This window comes from Drosophila innubila, assembly GCF_004354385.1.
Source record: "Drosophila innubila isolate TH190305 chromosome 3L unlocalized genomic scaffold, UK_Dinn_1.0 0_D_3L, whole genome shotgun sequence".
Taxonomy (NCBI): domain Eukaryota; kingdom Metazoa; phylum Arthropoda; class Insecta; order Diptera; family Drosophilidae; genus Drosophila; species Drosophila innubila.
In genome coordinates, this window is record NW_022995376.1 from 8,712,862 (window position 1) to 8,737,903 (window position 25,042).

Genomic DNA, 25,042 nt, shown 5'->3' on the forward strand with positions numbered 1-25,042 from the left:
TTCGCTGTTGTTTTTTTGGTTTTTTGTTTAGGTTTCATTTTGAATAGTTTGCTTAGAGAGTTAAGGAAGAGGCTATAAGAATGTGTGTATATAGAGATGTTCGCTGATATGCGACGGGTGAGAAGGGGCAGCAACTTTGGGGCACTTTGGGCCATGGCCATGACTGACTCTATGGCTCTTTGGATGTATCTGTATCTGTATCTGAATCTGTGCCTGTATCTGTATCTGTGTCTGACTCTGACTTGTTTTAGATTTCTGTATGGTTGTTCTCTTGGCTGGGGCCTGGCTTGCTTTCAACATTTGACAGCAGCTGTCAAAAAAACTTGAAAGAGTTTCGCCGAGACGTCGACCAGGTCCAAGAGCTGCGACTTGGCTCAAAGCCCCCAAAGAGCCCCCAAGTAAAAGTTGGCGATGTTACGATGCTTGTTCTCTTTGTTATTGCCACTTTGGGGCGTTTGCCCTTTTTTTTGTACAAGTTTTTTTTTATTCTTTTGGCCAAGTTGTAGTTTTGCTTACCTTCGAACCGAAGTGAGAGAGTAGTTGCTGCCGGTCTGCACTGAAACGAAGCCAAAAACGAAAGATTCTTATTAGAAATTATTACATATGGAATCCTAAAAACCAATGAAATAATCTTGTGGCGGGTCTTACAACAAGTAACATATTTTTTCTACATATCTATTCATCTAGATGTCTGTCTATCTATCATGGCTACAAGTAATCTTCAAAAAAAAAAAAAAGAAGAGAAATAAGACAAAAAAAAACAAACTATGAAATGTTAGACAAATCGATTTCATTTGCCAACAAGACGTGGGCTATTAATTTGTCTGTTGTGTTAAAGTTTCGGAACCACTTTAACAACTCCCCCTACCCCGCTCTGCCACTCCACAACACTACACATTAACAACAACAACAACAAGCACAGAAAGTGAAGTCTCAATATGCGAGGCCAGTTTTGAATTGGACTCCTTTATAAAGAAAAACTTAAAACTCTATTCGATATCTCAACTGTTGTTGTTGTTGTAGTCTCATGATGTTGTTGTTGTTGTTGTTGCTGTTGCTGTTAAGTCATACAAGTTGTCAGTGCAATTGAGAATATTTCAATATTTCGACATTTTTTTTTCCGCGTTGTGAAATAATTATAAAAGATTTATGGATCGTCCGGTTTTCTTGGGCTTGACTTGATACGTCTTGTCTCGACGTGTCTGGTCGTGTCGTGTTGCTTTTTATATGCATTTTAAAATAATTTCTAAATATCGGTTGTATGGCAATTAAATGTCTGACACTAATTGCTGCCACCGTGCAGACAATCGAGAGGCAACAACAACAACAACAACAGCAACAACAACTATAACAACAACAACACACACTTTTTGGCGACTGTTGACCGTCAACAAGTTATCGAATTTGGCATTGATTGGAATTGATTTTGACTGGCGGACCTAAAACACACACTCACACACACAATGAATTTAATTAACTTGTTGTTGTGTGCAATTAAAACGTCATTAAGTTATTATCGGCTTGGCATTATGAGAGGTTTGTTTTCGCTGTTTTCATTGTTGTTATTGTTGCCAAAATGCAATGCGCCCTTGACATAACCCTACATATACTTTTTCGCACAAGCGAGGGGAGGGCAGGGTAGCAAGGGGGTCAAAAGGCACAGAGGGCAACGTGCCAAAAGAGTCAGGGAGTCAAAAGCAACCCTGGTACACACGTTGCGCCTTTGTCAGTTGTTGTTGTTGTTGCCATTTCAAATTGCCAATTATCGATGAATTTGCAAAAATACAAACAGACAACGAGACACAAAAAAAAGGGGGCGCGGCCGTTGGCAGCTTAAGCGGCTCACAGTCAGTCAGTGAATGGTTGGCCAGGTCCTGCCCAGGACTTGCATTTCCCTCCTGTCCTGCCTGTCAATATATTGAGCTAGTTGGTTTTTGGGCTGGGCACAAAACGCAGCACGTTATCCCCTACTCTTCCACATCCTCGTTGTCTTCGTCCTGTGTGCTGACTGCTAGAATTATGCAAATCAAATGGCACATATCGATGTCAGTTGCAATATTATTGCTGCAATTCAGCATTTTGGCATTCGAAGCAATTCAATTGGCAAGGGCTTCGGCATGTAACAGGACTTGGGCGTTGCCTGCTCCAGGATAATCCCTCAAAGGACACACACAAAGCTAAATTGATTCCGAGAACTGCACAGCAGGCGAAGCCTTAGAAATGGCGCAATTTCAGGTATTTAAAATACACTTAAATACAAATTTAGAAGGGTAGAAAATGTTGATTAAATAAATAAAGATCAATTTTATAATATAGCTTCATAAATTTTGCTGTGATTATTCAATTGTTTTAAGACTGTAATTTGACTCCATTTGTCTTGAAATAATATATTTAAAATATGGATTTCTCTTAGGCTTTCCTTGATCGTTTCAAGACCGTTACATTCACTTTCAAAGACCTTAAGAATTGTTGAAAATTATTAATTGAAATCCGAGCTAGAAGGCAGCTGCGTCTTGCCCTTTCGATACGGCCACACCCTTTTTTCAGTCGACTCGCCTTCTTTTCGGCCTTCATCTCAAGCATATATTTACATATGACTGCGCCTGTCAGAAACTTTTAAGAAAACACCAAAAAAATAAAAAGAAAAAAGCGATATAAAAAAGGTATTGCTTTTAATAGAGAAACCTAAGCAAACACGAGAGAGAATGAAAGAGTTGTTGGCTGCGATTTCCTTTAGAAATCGATGCACAGAAAACTGGGAAAAAAGAAATGAAAATAAAATGTTGAAATTAATTCAGCAGTAAATACAATTTACAGGGCATAAGCGAGTGATGCTGCCACAGCAACTTTTGCTCCTGCCGCGACATCGCGTCGTCATCGTCTGCTATTTAAAATTCAAATTACAAATCCTTTTTCCCTTCTTTTTTGTTGTTGTTGTTGGTTTGCTTTTAATTTGGAACCCCTTCTAAGCCTTGCTCGTTGACTTCATTCGCTCGAACTGAACCCCGACATGACGTTGATGTCATTGTCCTGGACTCGCTCGGATGCGGCTGATGCGACTGGCGTATCTGATAGATACACAAGTTGGTGCGTGAGAAAATTGTCAGCATATTGATTCGATGATTATCAACAGTTATGCGCATATTTAATTGCTGTCTCTCTGTCTCGCATTTATCTCTAAGTTGTCTCTGTTGCATTTCCATTTCCATTTGCATTTGCATTTGCATTTGCATTTGCATTTGCATTTTCATTCGCATTAAGTTGAAGTGCAAATATGAACTTGACAAATATTTGCACAGCACCCGAAAACTGATTGACAATCGAATTGAAGGCATCGATATATTGAGTATTTAGTCGTCAGTTTACCTCACTTCCCGCACAGCTGCTCGCAGCTTATACTTCATTTACATGCCTAGCAGCTGACCCTTGTCCCCTAGGTCGTAGTCGGGGTCACTGCTGATTAGCCCGAAATAGAGGCGTAATTAGGCGACTGCCACAGCGCCATAAAAGGTCGACAACAGGCGGTGCCGTCGCACAAAGGATCAAATGGTTTTTATACTTGCTCTACTATCTAATTTTACCTAGCCGCCTTTTATATGCTTTCCATTTTCCATTTGCCTGGCCCAAAACAAAACCCATTCCCCGACTCCCTACTCTTCCCGTTCAATGGCTGACTGGACTGACTGACAGTCTTGGCTACCCGCTGTGCATTTGGCAGCGTCGCGTCGCGTTCGGAGTCTTGTTTTGCATGTGGAGGGCAACGTTGATGAATGCCACGCCACTGCATGCCACGACCAGAGAGTGTAACTACAACGCACTTGCTCCCAAAAGTCAAATCCAAATCCGAAAAAGGCAAAAGCTAAAACCAGAACCATAGCCAGAGTTAGAGCCAGAGAACCAAAAGCCGAAACCAAACAAAAACCCGAGCTAAAATTCCTCTAACTAAAAGTTGTTGTGTTGTAGTTTGGGTGGTGTTGAATGTGGCATGTTTGCTTGTTGGCTCTTTGGCTGCGGCATTAATCAGTTGTCGGACCTGGGACTGGGACTGGGACTGGGACTGGGACTGGTCCCTGCCTTGTCTGGCTGCCAAACTATGCGCCATGCACATGAGCAGCTCTAGCACTACCATCTATCTCTCAGCCTTATTATTCCACTGTAATTAATAAAGATTAAGCGTTGTGACACAGCCAGCAGCAGCAGCAGCAGCAGCAGACGAGTGCCACAAGGCAAGTGGCAAGGGAACAACAGCAAAGTCTATGCAGAAACAGACAAGGAGCAGCCAAGTTTTCCCTGCAGTTCGGGTTAAATGTTTCAAACATTTTTAGTTGCCCTGTAATTTCTGGCATTGCTAATGTTGTTGTTGTAGTTGTTGCTGTTGTTGTTGTGTGCGGCAGATGATTATGCACTTGACAGTTTCAATATTTAAAGCATAACAAGAAACAAGAGAAAAGCCAAAAGATTAATGAAGCAATGTTCCTAGAAGACAGCAGACAACAATAGCTACAAATATATCTGTTCAGGAATATATATAGCATATTTAAGAGTCTGTATATATCTTTAGCACTGGCACATTTTCAAGTTTAAAATTGTAAATTCTTCGCGTCAAGTGTTGAAGTTCTCTCTTAACTATTTCCAAATGATTTATGTGTTCCCAAAAGATACAAAAGTATCTTCCTCTTGTATTTAAACTTTCTAGCTGTACTATCTATCTATCTGATCGTTAATAAAATCTTAAATCAAATCAAAAAAACTTAAACTTAATATCATCTCGTAAAACAACTATAAAATGCTATATGACTGGCATAAATCGTAAGTGCTGGAAGTATCTTAATGCATAGATCTTGTTTTAATAAGCGATCGTATTGCACATTTTGCATAAAACTCGATACCCAAACACACACACACACATATATACACGCCCATAACATATGGTAATAAACATAAACTAAGATTAATGCATTCATATATCACTCAATGAGAGACAAAATGAACCATTAAAAAAACAGGCGAAAACTCTTCGAGAACTTTAACGACTGAAAAATCTAAAAACAAAACAAAATTCGCCTTAATAACTGCGTGAAACTTATGAAAAATTCAAATTGGGTCACAAAGTGCAGCAAATGACGCGACTGTGTGTGTGTGTGTGTGTGTGTGAGTATCTATGAGATGCCTTGTATGTTTAGCTACATGGAAATTAAATTGAGGCGTCGTCTTTTGCTTTGTCGCCTTTGGGGCGCCTCTCTGTCCCTCGGCTGAGTGTGTTGGTGTACTTATAGTTAATTGCACTGGTAATTAATAATGTTATTTATTAGACACACACATAGATAGAGAGGGGGACACAGAGAGAGAGAGAGAGAGAGGGAGAGAGAAAGAGATAAATGCTTTTATAGAACCACGATGACCTCACCCAAATGTGCGCGCCTCGTGCCCATCTTTGAGATACATTTTGTTGCTGTTGTTGCTGTTGTTGTTGTTGCTCTGTTATGTGTGTCATTAAGTAAATTAAGTAAATAAACATATGCCAGCCAGTGGCCCAGCACTGAGCTGAAGCTATGACCATAATTAATTGCCAGTCAGCCGGTGCCTCGTCTTAGTTGCCACAATGCCACAGCGAGTTACCCCCAGCAAAGCTGCCCCTGCCCCTGCCCCTCACGACAGACGGCAGCTGCCCCTTCTGCATCGGCTCATCTGCAACTGAAGCGCGTTAGTTTTTGCGCCCTTTAAATGGTACGAAGAGGACCAGGACAAGGAACAGGACCAAGCGCATTTCAACGCCTTCATTTGCATGCGTTTTATGGCTTAATAGCAGCAGCAGCAACAGACGAAGCAAAACAAGAGAAAGGCCGCTGCTTATCTGGACAACATTTTGGGCCAATAGATTTTTGATAAGCAGCAACAACAAGGCTAAGCATTTGCATTTCATTGACAGCCCCAGCCAAAAGGGTCTGCATTTTGTTCATTTCATTTTTTTTTTTGGTAGCCCTTGAGGCTGCCAAAACCGACAAGAAGTAGAAAGTTTTTTTTATAAAATAAGTTTTTTTTTTTTTTTTGGTTCATTTGTATTTTTTTGGTGTTCAGCTTCCATGTAATTGTGTGAAGAGAGCTCAAGTTGTTGTTGTTGTTGTTGCCTCCTTGGGCCACGTTTGCGCACTTAACTCACGCATATTGCGGCACCTCATCAGATCTGGCCACTGGCAATGGACGTGGAAGTGGATATGGATGTGGCTGTGGCTGTGAATGTGGCAACTGGAACTGACCGGTCCGGCAAATTGAGACACAACTCGACAGAAGCGGCAATAGCGGCAACCAAAGCGTTTAATTTACTTTTATTGTACTAGCACGATTTATTGAAATTGTTTATTGATTGCTGTTACCTTTGTTGTTGTTGTTCTTATATTTTGAAGTGCGAGTCATGCACTTGATAATATTTAAATACCCTAGGTAAAGTAATAGAGTCTGTTCTGATCGAGTTTTAAAACTACAGGGTGTCCCAATGGAAGATTAATTCCTTATCAAACAGAAAACTCACTAAAATGTATGTAAAACTAGCACTCAATAACTTAATCCCATTTGAATTGATTACAGAGTATTCTAAAATCTAACCTTATCAACATAACACGTTTGTTTTCGATAATTCGATATCAAACTGACCAAATTCGCTTGAAGAATGAGCTGAAATAAAAACACTGACAGTAATGACAGAATGAAGATCAGTGAGCTTCATGATTTTTTTGGTTAAAAAACCTGCATTGGTTATATCGATAATAATACTTATTTATGGTTGTATATTGTGGCAATTTATTGTCATATTTATAGTTCGCAACGCTGTAAAAATTAATGATTTTTGAATACGATTTTTATGTGATCGTTGTATCGATATTGCATTGTTGTGTGATTTGTTAACCTGATTTTCGATGAACCTGATTTTCGATTATCGGCTTTCGAATTACGAATTCAGATGGTATCCTCATACTTTATTATACAGTTTATGCAGTTTTTGACAGTGTGAGTTAATCTGCCATTCAGATAACTGCATTTGATTTCGATGATATTAATCGATTCCATTATCATTGTGAATATGCTAACCTTTAGTTTGTGATCTTTATGACTTCAGTGGCATTTCAAAAACTCATTTTCAATTATGCTAATGCATGCCAATTGATGATTCTGTTTTCGAATTGAATTAGCCAGATTATCTGTACATATATATATATACTTTTATGGTATGTCTGTCTGGCGCCCTCTGGCAAGTGTCGGTCTATTGCCATTTTGCCATTTAGTCAAACACGTCAGCACATTTGTCAGCCAAATGTCGACGCTCGTGCCGTGCCGTGATATTGCCACATAAAACTCAATATCAATAACAGAAATATTACCAATAGATACAAAATGTATCTATGATCTGGCCAAGACAAGCGATTGCGATTGCATTCTCAATCTCAATCTCGATTCTCTAGCCAGTTTGTAATCTGAACTATTTAGCCAGGCTTATTTGCATATTTATAACTATCGACTATATCTCTCTGTCTAACAGTCTGTCTATCGGACTGTCCGTTTGTCCAGTTTATGTTAATTGCATAGAGCTATGAAATTAATACTTTTTATCGCTTGCTCAATCGCCGCGAACTTGTAGCTCACATGTTAGCTGTAAATTAAGTTGACAACTTGGCGCTGCCGCTGACACAGCTCTCAATTGGCCCAAAGCGGTTCGAGTTGGCCCAAAGTCGTTCAGTCGTTCGGTCGTTCAGCTGTTCAGTCACACAATTGAAATTAGATTGTTGCACTGATAAATCAGTTAGTCCGCCAAGCCATTAGCATAACAGTTAATATCGCTGGCAAAACTCCAATTATTATATGTACAATCTAAACTTGGCCCTAATGAAACGCTCAAAAACTGTGCGGCATAAAATGACCAGCCAAGTGCTTCAGACTATACAAAATCTATAGTGTCTGTGTCTGTCTTTTGACGGACAGTCCGTCAATCCGTCTATCCGTCAATCCGTCAGTTGGGTACACTTTACTACGCAAATAGTAGCCGCTATTTAAACGGCAAAAGCCACTGCCATTAGCCATCAACCATAAGGCCATGGGCTGTGGGTCTGGGCCTGTTCTTTGGGCCTGGTCTTTGGGCCAATGTTTGCCTACGCTTGACTCAGCCTGGCCAAGCCTCTTGCCACTGGTTCGACTCCGATTGCTGTCTTCTCTATTATTTAGCAAATATTTAGAATATTTGAGCAACAGCAACGACTCCGGCCAACTTGCCAACTTTACCAACTGCCAACTTTACCAACTACCAACAAGCAACTATCAACTACCAACTACCAACTTACCCACTTGGGTACCACTTGGCTACCGCGTGCGGTTGGACAAACAAATCATGTGAATGTGGAGGATCGAACTGAAGAACTACTCGTCATTCCCCTTTTTTTTTGTTGTTTTCTTTAAATTATTGTTTAAATATTTAAGAGCGCAAGCTTTTGTTTAATTTGACTGTCAACTGCAGGTGTGCGTGTGTGTGTGTGTTTGTGTGTGTGTGTGTGTGCACGCCTCTTGGCCATAAAACTTTCTATAAACATGCCTGAAAGCCACCTGCTGTTGCCATTTGCAAGCCAACTTGGCTACCCTTCTACCTTTCTATCCGCTTCCCACTCCCATTCCCATTCCCGTGGCCTTTAACCTCTTTTGGACTCGGACTGAGACTGAGTCTGGGCAGTCTTGGTGTATGCAAGTTTTGGTATCTGCATCTGCATATTGGCCAGACGACGTTGTTAACAAGCTTGTTAATAAATTACCAACAAAATGGCCATAAAAAGTGCCAGGCATAAATCAATTCCGCCTCCTTCTTCATATCATCTTCTGCGTCCCCTCCTCCCCCCCTCCTGTTGGTCAACACTCTCCTGTCTTGCTGTCTGTCTTATTAGTTTGCTCAGCTCTCAGCTGGCAACAGCTTTGGCCGTTTGTCCGTCTGTCCGTTTGTCCGTCTGTCCGTTTGTCCGTTTGTCCGTCTGTCCGTTTGTCCGCTTGGCTATGCATAAATAAATAAATAATAGCAAGTGTGGACACAAAACAGACAACGGACAAACTTATAATGTGCCATCATTGAAATTGATAGAGCAAAAAACGAAAATTATGCTATGGCAACAAATATCGAAACTAAATAAATTCAAATTAATCAAATGGAAGTGGCCACAGCAACAGCAACAGCCAACAGAAAACAGTCAAGACAACAACAGAGGGAAAATACTTCATTAAAATGCGCGACATGCATAAATCAATTCAATTAGTTGGCATTATACTTAGTAGTCTTTATCTGCTTCTTTATCTTTATACTCTTTTTTGCGTCCTCTCTTTTTTTTTTAGAATTGATTGAGGTTCAATTTGGCAAGGTTTAAAGTTGAACAGAAGCAGCTCACATTTGAGATTCGCTTAAGCGCGAAACAAACAATTGATTGATAACAAACTTAAAGGTCAATCAAGACGAGCTAAGGTCAGCAATGTATGATGAAAAATATTATATTAAAATAACATGAAAATAGATGAATTTAAATACACTTTTACTTAGGAAATTTCGCATTAATGTTATATTTTAAATGTGGCTAACGCATTAAAAAACTTTTCAAAATTTATAGAAAATTAATTCAGTGTTTTTGTTTTTTAACTACATAAAGCTAATTTAATAAGCATTCTTTTAGAATTACAATGCAGCTTGCTTGTTTGACTTTTGAAATGTTGACACATGATGACAACCTGGGAAAAATAGACTGCTCCTTTTTATTGTTATTATTATTATTATGGTTGTTATATGTATTTTTATGACATCCACGCTCGATGTGCAGTTCAGTGGCCGATGCTTTGGGTCGGTTGTTGCATACGAAATGCAAATGCCATTTGCAGAATTCAACAAGCCGCAAGGCACATCGTTATATTGCTCACTCGGCTCAATTTTATGGCCCTGCTCATTTCGTGTCATAAAAAAACATTTTCAACACATTTTTTTAACGACAAGTGACTATAAAAGTGCCTGGCAACAACAACAATAACAACAAAAGCCACAATATTGAAGACAACAATGATGAAAACTTACACAGCATTTGCAGCTTGTGGCCCAAAGGCGTTGGCGTTGTTGTATTCGCCGGAGACCTGCAATAAACCAGAGGAGTGAGTAAGAAAGAGAGAGAGAGGTGGTGAGTGAGAGGGGAGAGCACAATGTACAAATTATAATAATGATATGTGTGAGCAGCACACGTATGTGTGAGTGTATACTTAAGTGTGTGTGATATATGCTTGTATGCTTCGATCTTATATGTCAAAGCCATTTGTATTTTAGTTTGCTGTTTTAAATTAACCAAAATTACGTTAAATTTATAAAGTTAAATTCAAAGCAGATACACACACACACACAGTAAAACAGACGCCATGTCATGTCAGATCATTAAGAAAATATGGTCAAAAATGTTTCAATTAAAAAACCAAACTAGACGAAGGCATTAAAAAACACAAACACACACTCACATATACGTGTATATACGTATATTAGTGAATGAAAACTGATTGTAGGCGGACAAGTTTGCCATAAATTGTGTAGGCTACTTTACTGTCAAGTCATTAACAGCAACAACAACAACAGTAACAACAATAACAACAACAGTGCGGCAAGTGAATCATTAACAACAAAAGGCAAAACCAAAAAAGCGAAAGAGAATTTGTTTCTCTGCTTTATCCGACGCCGAGTAGTGTTTAAATTTTATATTTTTTAATGCTTGCATTTTGAACAATTTTTTAATATTTTTATTTTATCACTTTTGCTGGTTATCAAATTGAGCTTAGTACATATATTTGCTTTCAGTTTGTACATTTTTCCGTGCAGTTTTTAATGACACGTGCCTTAACAACAGTTTATGCAAATCATTTGATGGTCTATAACATTTTGTAGTGCTTTTGAATTAAAAAGTGATTTTTATAACCTTTAGCTTGTCGTAAAAAATAAAAGTTGAAAAACTTGCAAACACACGGACAACAACACATCTTAATTTGTGCGCGCCTTTTGGGCGGATTCTTTTTTATGGCCGCTGCAATAAACTGTTTGCGGATTTGTCTGATGTGGGCTACTCAATATGCTAATATCTCAGTTAGTCAGTTTGTTTGGTGTTAGTCAAAGTTTATGCATTGGCCACAAGCCGAAACAAATCGTATTGCTCCAGCCAATAAATTTGGATAGTAAAAATTCAAATGTTGTACTTAGATTCAAACAGCATTTGCTGCGACTAAAAACGCCTTCGAAACGCGCACAAAACATTCGCTTAAATGAACGTAACTAATTAAAGCAATTGAAAAACATAACACAAACTATAAACTAAAGCGTTATATTTTATTTTTTATTTGTATAACATATAACATATTAAATGTTGCAAAGAATAGTTAATGGAATTATGTGCTAGCATTGCAAAGCTGTTAAAACTGCTAGAAAAGCGCATGATAAACGCGTCGAATCAGTTTTGCTTTAATTAACAGCAATGTGTAACTAAATAAGTAAATTATTTAAATATATATTTATTTGCAATTTCTATACGATTTTCCAATATATTAATAAATTAGTACTAGCGTTTTGTGCTTTCTTTTTACGCTTTTTAAGAACCTTTTGAAATTCTCCTTAAATTTGAATCTAGCAATCATCTTCGTTCAACTGAAAGTAAAAATCTAAACTTTTTTGTTATTTTTTGCTGTTGTTAGTATTGGTATTGTTATTGTTTTGTGCACGTCATGGCCCAATGGCTTGTGTCAAGGCACAGACACCCACAATGATGTCGATGTCGATGTCGGCACACTATAATGGAAAAATAAATCTTCAGCATGCTACAACGGCAACAACAACAATAAGAAAAGCAATAGCAACAACAAGAAACGTTAAAAGCCATGTAGCTAACAAAGTTTTGAAAAGGCGTTAGATTCGTTGCGGACTCGCGAGTCGCGCGTCTCGCGCGCGTTTTTCAGTTGCGCACATCAAAGCGTCAAAAGCCGCTAAACAAAATGCCCACACTTGGCAATATACACACAAACACATACACATAGCATGTGTGTGTGTGTGTACATACAACAAATGCCTAATTGTCTTGGCGGCACTCGTAAAACCTACAAAATTATTACGGCTGCAAAGAAAGACGAAAAAAAAAATAACACGAAAAAGTAGAAGAAGAAGTTGAAAAAACGCGCCACTTCACATGTTGAGATCGTTTGGATCGGGTTCGCAACACCCGAGTAGGGGTCGACGGGGCGACGGGGCGACAAAAGTGCCAAAGGGTAAACTAATGACAGTTTAATTTACTCCCATTGCGATGAAGTGTAACGACTCTCAAAACTCAATTAGAGCCCGGCCAAGCGGCCTTTTTGGTCAGGTAGCTGACTGGATGGCCTCAATGGCCGCTTTTGGCCAAATGCGACTCTAATGCGGCAGCGACGCTTGACTGTGATGTTGCAGGTGCAACATGTGACTTAAAAATGCATAATTTTAAGACTTTATGAGCCGTTCTCAAGGGCAGAGGGAGCAGAGATCTCTGTTCTCTCTCTCTATCTGTATGTCTCTGTCTCTGTTGCTGGCCATCTCAATTAATTCGCCTAGTTTATGTTTATGGCGCTGTTCGACGCATATTTCTGGACCATAAGTTTGGATAAGGCCGAGCCAACTCCTTTTATATAACGAACTTTAACGCAATGTGCGTATCTCATAGATACTAAACTGCAGTCTATGCAAAAGGTCGTTCCTTCCCCTTCCACTTCCCCTTCCACAGTCACCCGCTTTAACTCATGTTATTTATGTTATTAGGCTCGTAATTTTCAACAATATTATTGCATTTATGTTTCGTAGGCGATGCGCCTAATGAGTTTTTCAGCTCGTCTCCTTTGTGGCTCCGAAATTTATGCATCGCCATTGTTTATAAGGTGCCCCAAAGGTGGGCGGCTCTGTTTCCCCCTTTAGCATTTACCAGTTGGCAGTTAGCGGGTTTGCCAGTTAGCTGGCTGTATTTCAAAGCCATTAAATGGCGAGTTGTGTTTTTGGTGAACTGCTTAGGGTTTTTAACATTTTTATAGCAATGCCACAACAACATATTATTGTTGCTGTTGTTGCAACGCCCATGCGGTGGCTTTCTTTACTGATCTCTTTTGTTGTGGTGTGTGGGAGCTCAGTTCAGTTGCGGCCTGATCTCTAAGGGATCCAGAGACAGAGACATCGGCTAATTGGCCAACTTGTGTTGAAGTTTCCCTTCAAGTTTATGGATACTTCAGGTAATAAGTGCACATGAAGTTCAAAAGCAGGCCACTCCCAACTTGAACTTTGACCTCTTTCAACAGCCATCAATCGCATGCAACCATCAAAGTCAACCACAAAGCAACACCTATCCATCAAATGCCCTAAAACTCCTGTCATGCTCCAATTTTAATGCTTTTCAGTGGCTGCTTAGTGTTCAGAGTTCAGTCTTCAGTCTTCTGTCTTCAGGTGGTGCTGCTATGGTGCACTTCCTTATCGTTATTTGTGGCACGCTGCACGTCAGAAGACAATGCGACGCTCTTGTGGCTAGTAAATTCAATTAGAAAACACAAAAGACACCAAAAAAAAAAAAAACTCTGACAAAGGGATACAAAGGCATTCTAACTAAAAAGCATTCACCTGTTCTGGAAAATAACTTCACACACACACACACACACATACATTCATACAGCTGTCAATTTGTTGGCGCCAAAGAACAAGAATATTTTCGAGTCAAAGATCCATGGCCATCCATTAAATGCCTACCGTCAAATCATAATTCATTTTTTTGTGGTATTCTTCGTTTTTTTTATGCTTATTCTGCTGCTTCTTCATCTAGTCTTTGGTCTGGGTATTCATCTGCTATTAGGCACGGCCACTCCTAGGCACGCAGACCCATAAGCCAGACAGTCAGCCAGTTAGACAGACGGACAGACAGACAGACAGACAGACAGACGGATAGGCAGATAGGCAGATGTGGGCACAGGTAGGGCTCAATCTATGCAGCCAGTTTGCACCTTGCGCAACGAGCAACGACAACAACCTCAGCAACAGCAACAACAACAGCAACAACAACGACAAACGATCCTCACTTATTCGGTTGCATCGCCCGCGGCGCAAGGAAGGTTCATTGATACTTTGTTGCAACAGCAACTGAGGCAGCAACTGAGGCAGCAGCAGCTCAGGTGCTCAATCAAAGGCAATTAATGTGTAATCGGAATTTCATAAAGAGCCAGAGGCAGCTAAAAAGTTTAACTTTAAGATGCAGATGCGAGTTTTTGTCCAGTCAGCTGGAAACACGGCGGAAGTTTGCATTCCTCCCTCCACCTGCACTTCCCCCTAGACATTGTTGCTATTGAAATGTCAGCTTTTCATATGCATATGTGTGATTGCTTTGGCTAATTTGCTAGTTGGCCATTTAGCTATTTGGCTGGCAGATATAGATACAGTCAAAAGCATAGCTATAACTTGCCAGATGTAGTCAAAGATACAGCTACAGAATGCATTAGCCAACTTTGTCGTCGTCGTCGTCGTCCCCAAATAACCAAATACAAAATACACGTATGTCGAAAAAAAATATCGCAAATGCCAAAAAGTGAAATCAAAAGCAAAAAGGCGACACGAAACTTTATTAGCCCGTTGACGCAAATTAACGGTGACCGCTTCCATTTCGCATTTCAAAGCGACAACGTGGCCCAAAGCTGATGCCAATGCTGCTGCTGCCAATGCTGCTGCTGGTGGTGGTGCTATTGGTGGTGCACTGCCAGCACCACCGGGCACCCCACGGCTGCTGCCAGCAAAATAATTTGTAAATGTCAGTGCATTTTGACAGTTTGCGGTGATGTTTTTCAAATTACAATTTACAACTGCAAAAGCAGCAGCGGCAACAGAAGGAAAAACTGCAAAACTGAAAAACTGAACTCAAATTGTAAATGAAAACAATTTTCGCAAAAGTACAAAAAAAAATATTAAAAAAATAACAAAAAAATATGCAGAAACATAAATTTTAATTTCAGCTTTTATTAATACTTGTATTTGCAATGTTATTTTTGGCATATTTGTGTACACTCGAGTTGATGTTTCTGATTAAGAATATGTTCAACATTTACCATGTAAATGGAATTGAAAGATTCGAATTGACGTGTGACAAGATTACTTAACTGTGACAAGAGCAAACATGTTAATATAACACTCAGCTGGACGGTCGGATGGATAATATTTTCAGGTTTAGTTTAAAGCCTTTAAAAAGGGGAAACAATTTGACTTTTTTTACTGCAGGTCTTTTATGTTGGAGGATTATATATTTTTTATATTAATTGCAACTATAAAAAAAATTTAATTTATTTGTTGTATTTTTAACAGTTAAAATTTTAATGATGATATTAAAACTTGGCTTGTCTTTTACTACAATTTAAAATCATGTTTTCTTTCTTTCCGACATTTATTTTTTATGCCGCTTATTACTATTTTCATTTAAATTTTTTAAATGTTATTTCGTTCATAGACTATAAACATAAATTTTTTATTTTCTTATTGTTAATTTATTTTTTCACAGTCGTACAACTAATAAAACTAAATTCTCTATCGAACAGACAGTCTTACGAGTAGTTTTTATAGTCTAAAGGCTGTTGCTGAGATAAGACCTCGACTCGAGAAACAAATTTGGAGATTTTTGTGAAAGGCCCCCAAAGTGGTTGCCACTTTCACCTGGCCAACTGCAACTTGAACTGCAGTGCTGCTTTCAGCCTGAATCGCAGACTGAGAATGAGGTTGGTCAAGACGTTTGTTTGGCTTAATTAAATTAGGTAAACAAGAGCTGTGGACTGGCTAATAAAATGTCTGAGTAGAGAAAGAGAACAATAAAATGTGTAAATAAACTTGGGTGTGGTTTGAGTTGCAATTGAGACTGAGAAAACGGTTTACAAGGAACGCGGGAAAATTAACTTAAAGTTATTTTAGAGCTGATTACAAAGCAGAGCAGACAGTGGAGAGGGGACATCAGAGAGAGAGAGAGAGAGAGAGAGAGAGAGAGAGAGAGGGAGGACGGAACCAGCAAAAAGGTGGAGTGGCCAAATGCCAAACAAATGCGATAATAGTTGGCAAAGTCAATGGCTAGACAGCAAAACCAACAACAGCAACAATAGCAGCAGCAGCAACAACAACAAATACACACAGCAACATACTGGAATAACAACAACAACAACAACAACAACAACAACGAAATTGAAGAAAATTACACTAAATTGGCTTCAATTATTGTATTAATTTGGGTTCCGTGTTGCTTTCCGGCTTATCCCTTTTTTTCCACGTTGTTGCTATTGTTGTCGTTGTTGTCGTTGTTGCCTTGAGTCTCGTTGGTTAGTTTTGTTATGTTTTATATTGTTTTTGTTTTTGTTTTTGTTTTGTTTTGTTTGGCGTGGCTTTGACTCAATGAGACGACCGCCTGGCGACTGGCAACTGGCAACTGGCAACTGGAAACTTTGTTGGACTGCAATCATTTTATTTTCTAACTTGGTTTTGGCATTTCGATGGGCCACTTGGCCAAAGTCTTCGTCTTCATCCTCTGCTGCTTAGTTGAGTTATTTCAAAATTATATTAGACAGCAGGAGAAAGAGATGCCAACTGCAACTTATATCCAAGCAATGCACTAGCATTATTTATTAGTGTTGTAGTTGTTGTTGTTGTTGCTGTTGTTGTTGTTGCTGTCGTGCAGGAAGCAGCGCCATGGCGCTGACCAAAAGGAAGCTGGCGATTATGGCTCTTGTACTCGTATAAGCCATGTACTATACATATGAGTATGTATGTGATTACTGGTTTTGGTATTAGTGTATGGCTTGTTCTGACTTTGTCGAGGTCTGGGTCTGGGTCGGGGTCGGAGTCGGAGTCGGGTTCGGGGTTGGACTCAGAGTCAGAGACAGAGTCAGAGACAGAGTCAGAGTCGGGTTCTTTGTTGCGCATGTGTGCGATGACGATGAAGACTGGGAATCAACTCGAAGTCAGCAACCACAGCCGGAAGAAGTTGGCTGCTTGACATTTATCTTGAAACTGATTGTTAGACAGCTGCTAAGCAGTCAACAGAGTATTTTGTAGCTGTTCTCTCAGATGATATGTGGTTAGCTTAAGCTCTGGCCAAATTTAAGCTTTAAGCCTGAAATATACGAGCTTTGACAGGCAATTGAATAATAATAGAATAATTAAATGCTTTTATTTTGTATTCGATATACAATAAATTGTATAAAATAAATCTCTTATTTAATCGGTTAATTTATTGTTAGTTAATTCGATTGTAAATGGTTTATTTTGACAATTTAACTAATACTTTCAAATTGACTTAGTGAAAGCATTTAAGATAAAATTAGTTTTATTTATATTTTAAAGGAGCAAATAATGTAAATTTTAATACCATTGTAATGGTCTGTCTATTTATTGATTGGATTGAATTAAATTATATAAAAAACAGATTAACGTATTAATACAAATCACAAAGCTATTATATTTATTTTCCACTATTTATTTCTATTTTCTTAACTTAAGAAGACATTTTCAAAATAAACTAAATTTTTTAACTAATGACTACGATTTAATTTCAATTTTATTTCAATATTTCCTGCAAAATATTTTCTTTTTTTAATAAATAAACCATCAATAAGTCAAACTCACCAATTGAGTGCATTTATTGTCAGTCGATGCAATGTTCTTCAATTCAATATTTATTAATAATAAAAAGTCGGCACACAAAATGTTCACACAGCCAAAATATTTGCTTGGCCCTCACACAAGAATTGAGAATGCAGCAAATGGAGAATTACAAACTGCGAAATGTGAAATGCAAAAGTGGAAAGTGCAAAATGCAATTTCCTCTCGAAATGTTTCCGTTAAAAGGTCACAAAACTTTTGCCGTCGCCAATTGGCAAACTGCACGATTACAACTATACAGTTTTAGTTTTCAGTTTCAGTTTTAGTTTGCAGTTTGTTTCAGTTAACAACAAACAGCACACGGAGCACACACACAGAGTGAGAGAGAGAGAGAGAGAGAGAGTGGAGACACGTAATATTTTGTTGGGAACCCGCTAGGATACTACGATTGAATCGCACGCGTGCAAATAAAAGTTCTCTAGAGAATTCTCTTGGTTTTGGCTGCCGCGCGGCACGAAAGCCGAAATGCGAATGCGGCAACAGCAACTGGGTTGCTAAAAAAGCGACTCGCAATCCGAATCGACAGCGAACAGCAAACGGCAACAGCAAACGGCAACGTCAGCTTTGGTCTTATAGGCCGGGCGGCACAATTTTTGCAGTCGCTGCCGCTGTCGCTGCCTCTGCTGCTGTTGCTGTTGGCGTCGTGAAGTGAGTCGAGACCTATACAAGCTCCCCTCGCTGTGCTTGTGTTGTGTTTGTGAAATTGCAATTTAGTCAGCAGCTGCAGCGACGACAGCAACTGCAACATGTTGCCCGACTTTTGTTGCCGTGCAGCTTTGTCGCGCCACAGAATTCACCACAGTTGCTGTTGCCGCCGTTGCACGTGTTGTGGCTCCGGATTAGCCCTAGAATACAAACAACAACTCTTGTTGTTGCTGTTTGTGGGCTTGTCGCCTGACTGACATTTCCTTTTGACTTGGATGCCTACATGTGGCAGCAGCAACAACAACAACAACTACACTCAGTAATAGCCAAAGCCGCTGTTGTTATTCTCGCCGATCGAAGGTGACATTTGCCAGGCGCTCAACGCTCAAAGAATTGCACTGCAAAATGAACTCTAAACTAAAACTCGAAGTGCGCATGACAGCGCAAAATGAGGGGAAAACAGTTGAGTGAGTGAGTGAGTGAGTGAGTGTGACTTTGAATGAGTGAATCTTATTTCTCACATCACACCCGTTTGCCAATTGGCAATTGCATTGTTTTTGTGACACCCACTTGCGGCAGCAACAACAGCAACAACAACAGCAATTATAATTATGGGTGGGTGTTGCTGCCATTTAGTGGTGCTGCTATTTGCATGCAATAACTGAAGAATTCAGATTTAACATAAGATTGATGTGAGACGAGATCTTGAGCTGCGTTGGCCGATAATTAAATGCCAAATGCACTGAAAATAATTTATACAGCAATATCAATCAGTTACGAATTGAATAAAAGCTTTGCATGCACTTTAAAGTTTTTATTAGGCTTAAATATTAAAGAGCACTTTAAATGTGATTGGTTAAATAGATATAATAATACGAAGCTTACCTATTTAAACTCAAATATTTAATCGAAAGGCTTTTAATACAATTGCAAACATATTATATGTATAATTATATCAACACACTTAAGCTGGCTTAAAGCCTAGTCAATATTGCTATAATCCCGATAAATTACACCACACATTAATCTTTAAGTCAACATTTTGAGTTTTGATTCAATTAACAATTTGAGTGGAGTTTTCTCTGAATGCACAGCAGTCATCAATCAAGTTGCGGCAAGTCAATCACGACCGCAGCAACAGCAACAGCAACAGAAAAACCGAAATCAACTTGGCATTTGTCAGCTGCACATCTGCTAAAGGCAATGCCTGAATACTCGTACATGTGGCAGACAACACGGCGTATGCGTTACCCGCCCCAAAAAAAGTCAATATAGCGAAAAACGAGAAAAGGAAAAAAAACTTTTCTGTGTGTTTGTCACAATTTGTGTGGTAATTTGTTTGCACTTTTTTGGTTTATGCAATTGGAGTTGGAAGTCTAAATGCTCAGGCAAAGTATGGAGTGGTGGGGGGGGAGGGTGTTGATAGCAATACCAACAATTTTGTGGTCTACTTTTGCAGCACACAAAAACCGACAAACAAGCAAAACTTTTGCTAGTTGCTGAAAACCATTAGAATTCATGGCAGACACCGATTTGGGCAAGGGATCTGAAAAGGGTCTTGAGAAGTGAAGTGAACTATTACAGTCTGTGCTGCATGAATGAAACTGAAACTGAAACTGAAACTGACACGCCCACATAACTCAGCAGCATGCCACATGCCCCTCGGCTAATTACAGCAGCAAGAGGCACGCCCAGCAGCAACACTTGCTGTTGCTATTTGAGTTGCAGTTCCTCTGCGCTTATCTTTATTACATAATCTTGGAGAGTCTGAAGATGACCGCAACATAGACAAGAATTTATTTGCTCAGTAATCAACAGATTTTCAGCGAGTATTTATGGCACTTCCCTTCCTTCAACGAGAGCTGCGACAAGAACATATGTTCCCATTTTCACATGGAATCTGGCCACAAAACAAAAGGGTCGCATATTTATTACATCATCAGCAGGCAAAAAGGAAGCTGAACACACACATATACACACAGAGACAGACACACAAACAATACAACACAATCTTAACCCACGCGGTTGTTATTGTGAATGTGGCTGAAAACCGAAAGTGCCACGGTAGCCTATAGACCTACTTACAGAAACAGAAACACAGATCTACACAGGCAGACAGTTGGCTTAAGAACAGGGGCTCGTTTCTGGATTCGAGTCGCATCCATTGTTTCGCTTTCATTGCCTTCGGAAGAGTGGAAGAGTGGCAACGGAAAGGGGCAGCGACAATAAATCAAAGGCATAAAGTTGAATGCACCAAGCGGATGCAAAAGTCGTCGCTTGGGAACCTGAACAACTGAAGAACTGAAGACCTGAAGAGCTGAATGCTAACCCTTGCCTACCTCAATGCCGACTCCGAAGTCCGAATCTTGAAAGACAAATCTGAGTCGCAGTAGGAAATACATAAGAAAGAATCCAAAAAAAAAACGAATACTAAAAAACACAAGCAGGCAGACAGACAGCCAAGTGACGCAGTCGTTGTCGCGCTGAGAAACGTCAGCTGAGCGATGGCCGGAGAAGGGTTCGACTAAAGACCGTGCAGGGGGTGAAGGGTTAAGGGAGAGTGGGTAGGGGAAATCGTCAGGCAACAAGATGAAATGATGATAATCCCCCTTTAATTTGTTTGTCTGTGCTGCAAGGACGAAAGGGTCTTAGCCACAGTTGGATGCTACTTTGCATTTACCAGCACAGATAAATACTTTTGACGACGCAAAGCGCAACGAATTTCCAGTAAAAAGGAAAAGCATTTGCTCGATTAAAACCCAGTATGAAGTGCCCCAAAAAAGGGTTTTGAAAAACAACAAAAAATGACATAATTTGCTTAAGAAAACTTTTCCAATTTATAAATGACAAACAAAACGACAGAGAAAAAATCATCAGCATAATGAGCAAAGCTTGGGAGACAAACTTGCAACGGCGAGTTGCCAAATTAACGGCATTTTTCTTGCTTCCCTTACAGCAAATGGATTTCTTGCTTTTTTATTTCTAATTAAAGTGCCGGCGATTTGCATAAAGCTGACGAAAATGGCCAGAAAAGAGGAGAGCAGCATCCGTTTAAGCATTAATCAAAAAATCAGCTCAAAATAAAAAGCCTGACACAAAGCAAAAGGTACAGCCGAAAAGAAGAAGTTGTTGAACAAAAGGGGACAGAAAAAGAAAAAAGGATTATTGACTGAAGGAGTAAATGGTACTAAAAGTAATGAGTCTGAGTCTGAGTCTGAGGGGGCGGGAATTGATTCATAAAGCTATCAAAGTACAGATAAAATGAATTAAATGTTCAAGAAGTTTCAGAAAGTGTTTGCTTGATGAGTTCGTAACAAGAAAGTTTCTTAATGAATGTAACCAGCAAAAAGAGTAGTATGATAAATACGCACAGATAAATGTTAAAGATGGAAAAGGTTCTTTAAATATTGCCCAAATAAATATAAGAAAATGTAGTTGCAATACATTCTGCTTTGACATAAATAGCCAGTAACGACTGATATATCTTCTATAAAATATCAGATGCAATTCGGGAAATTAACTTGACTCTCTCTCTTGCCAATTTATACGCAGTTGTATATATGTACGTAGTCTGTCAGTCCTTGACTCTGTACTCATTTCTTAACCACAAAGGCATCAGGGCGAATCCCATCACAATTTATGTGTACTTTATAAAAGAGCATTGCGAGGCGGCTTCATCAAATTTTAAATGGGTCACCGTCACCTGATGCAGGCAATAAATTAATGCGCATTCACACACAAACACACACACACACACACATTTAACAATATTTACGCAGTTAACTCAAACACAACCTGAGAGCGAGAGACAAACCCAACTTCATCATGATGATCATAAATATATGAGCACATTTCACTTGTTGTTGTTTATTTACGAAATGAACATTTTTCCTGCTTTTTGTGCTTTTTCGTTGCTTTTTTTTAACGATGAAACATTTCATTACCATTGACTGGGCACCGATGCCAATCCCGCAATCCCCGAGTCGATTCCCCAAATTGCTGTCAGTCCAGTTCGGAAATCTGGGCCCCTCCCTCTCTCCCCGCCCCGCTTTTGACATTGCAACCACATGAAATTGCAGTCACCAGCACCACCCAAAAATAACTGACGTACTGGAGTGATGGGACTGGATTGGACAGGACTGGGATGGACTGGACTGGACAGGACTGGACTGATGTTGTGGTTGGGAAGCTGGGGCGGCTTTTAAGTGGTCCTTGATAAGCGGCTGGACATCGTAATGCGAATGCCGTAATGCGCTTTACTAAAGTACACAGAAAAGCTGTCTTCTCTCTGATTGTTGTTGTTGTTGTTTTCGTTGTTGGTGTTGCTGGTGTTGTTGTTGTTTTCTCTGTGTTTATTTCTGTTCATTTCATAGCAAACTCTTGCCCAGCCTCAACTGATTGAATATCAATATTGAAGAGGCAGTGCAGAAAAAAAAGAAACCAATTTAATTCGATAGTCGTCAGCACTGAGTTGAGAGAATCGCGATTCTGGCAACGGATTTGAGTATGGGAATGGCGTTAAATATGCCACTGATTTAATTTAATGAACCCGCTCAGGTGCTCTACAATTTCCATTAAGAAATTAAAAGAGTTGCAAACAAGTTGACATTCATTTCAGATTCAGACTCTGACTCCAAAAAGGGTCTCAGTCATATTGAGTAATTAAAAAACAACAACAAGAACAACGACAACATATTAACAAGCAACCATAAACAACTAAGTAATAAAAGCTTCAAATGTCAAGCGGTTTTAATGAAATTGATTTAAATATATAAATAATCAATCGAGTGCTGCAAAAACTGGTTAACAAATAACCAACCAATAAAAAATACTACAAAAATAACCACAAATTATTTAAAATAAAATTTAAGATATCAGAAAATGTACTTAACACAGATATAGAATTAAAACCGCATATTGTTATAAATTAATCATAATCAGTATTTAATTTAAGCTGCTTTGATGTACAATTAAAACCAGTAATTAATTTATTTTTATATGAAACATGAGTAAAATTAGTTGTGATGACTTTTTAATCTTGTTAAATGTATATTAAATTAATAAAATAAAATTTAATTGTTGGACATTAAAATAATAAAAAAAAAAAATAAATAGATTTTTAAATAAGCTTATAAATATTGACAAGTATTATAAATTATTAGTAACGAATTTTAATTAAACTGTCTAAAATCGATTAGATATATTAGCAATTGAAAGTTTAAATACTTAATTATACTAAACACATTATATGTGCAAAATGTATAAATAATTTAAGTGCTTTGAATATAGAATAAAAATAATGTAAATAATGTATAAATGTATAAATAATTTCAGTGCCTTGAATATAGAATAAAAATAAAATTGATTAGACACAATAAATTGAATTTGTTAGAGTCAAATCAATTTAATAAATTTATCAATGTTGTAATAAATTAATTTAGCACATTTAATTAATTAAAAAGTCATACATGAAATTTGAATAAAATATAGCTAATTTTAAATGGAACTTACTTGTTGACGATTATGTGTAAAAGTTCTGCTATAATGCCAATGTCTGTTGTGTTGTTGTTGTGTCCCAGCGAAAGTTGTCACATGTTTTGTTGAATTTATGATTTTATTCGCAATTCGCGCGCCATATATAATTTATAACGATTTTCTGTACAAAGTTGCACTCAGTCATTCATTTGATTTGTTTGTGAAATGAAAACTTCCCGCTGTCCCCCTTTCGACTTAGTCAATGTCACAGCAGCAACAGCAACAGCAGCAACAGCAGCAACAGCAACAACACATGGACACGCGCACAATTCACCAACACATACGCACAATTTACAGTTACAGTTAGTGGCTAACAAGTTGAAACTGACCAGACACCAGACACCAGACGGCCAAGTGGGTCCACACACGTTCCAGTCCCGAACCAGACAATAAAATTTGCGCCATAAATCAATTTCAAGTTGCAAAGTCGTCGTCGCTCGTCGCTCGTTGTTGTTGTTGTTGTTGCTGCTGCTGCTGCAAGTGTCAGTTGGCCGTCTGGCTTACTGGGGGCTTACTGTGCAACTGACTGGCTGGCTGGCTGACTGAATGACTGGCTAACTGGACAGCCTGCTGCTGACTATGACTAAGATTTATTTGTCGCGCTCTGTGGCAACTGGGAACTGGCAACAGCGGCTGCTGTTGTCATACTGCACAAGGCCAAACGGCAGGATAAACCACGGAGCCTGCCCACGAACTTGTACTTGTAGCCGGCGCACGATCCGCTCGCTTCGCGCCGCGCCGGCGACGTCGACAGCGGCTAGCGACCAGCTACCAGCTACCAAAGGGGGTGGCATTGGCCATGGCCCTGGTTGTTCGCCTAGTTGCCCTGTGTTGTTGGTGGTGTGTGCAAACCGCCAAAAACGAAAAGAAAAAAAAAAGAAAAACAATCTACACACACACACACACACGTAACACTCAAACACACACACTCTTGCATATGCAAATTAACGGCAGTTTGTTGGTGTTGAAAATAAAAATGGAGCAGCCGCAGCCGCAGCAGCAGCGACGTCAACCGCAGGACTCCGCAACGTCGACTGCGCAGCCAGCATATTTTTTCTAATGAAGCGGCGATTTTTGAGTTTCGCTCAAAGCTCACAAAAAAAGCGGGGAAAGACAACAAGTGCAGGAGAAGAGAAGAGTGGA

General features: G+C 39.1%; 1 long non-coding RNA gene across 2 annotated transcripts; it reads right to left on the minus strand.

Annotated features, from left to right (window-relative positions):
• Window positions 1-7: 7 nt before the first annotated feature.
• LOC117788670 lies at window positions 8-24,396 on the minus strand. Of its 2 annotated transcripts, none has more exons than XR_004617784.1 (3): window positions 23,876-24,396; window positions 10,085-10,140; window positions 8-551 (listed from the first exon to the last, which is right to left on the minus strand). It is a non-coding gene; the product is annotated as an uncharacterized LOC117788670 (long non-coding RNA). The 2 variants fall into 2 exon arrangements; XR_004617785.1 differs by lacking the exon at window positions 23,876-24,396 and adding an exon at window positions 17,684-17,871 and having other exon boundaries at window positions 8-556.
• Between the last annotated feature and the right edge of the window lie 646 nt (window positions 24,397-25,042).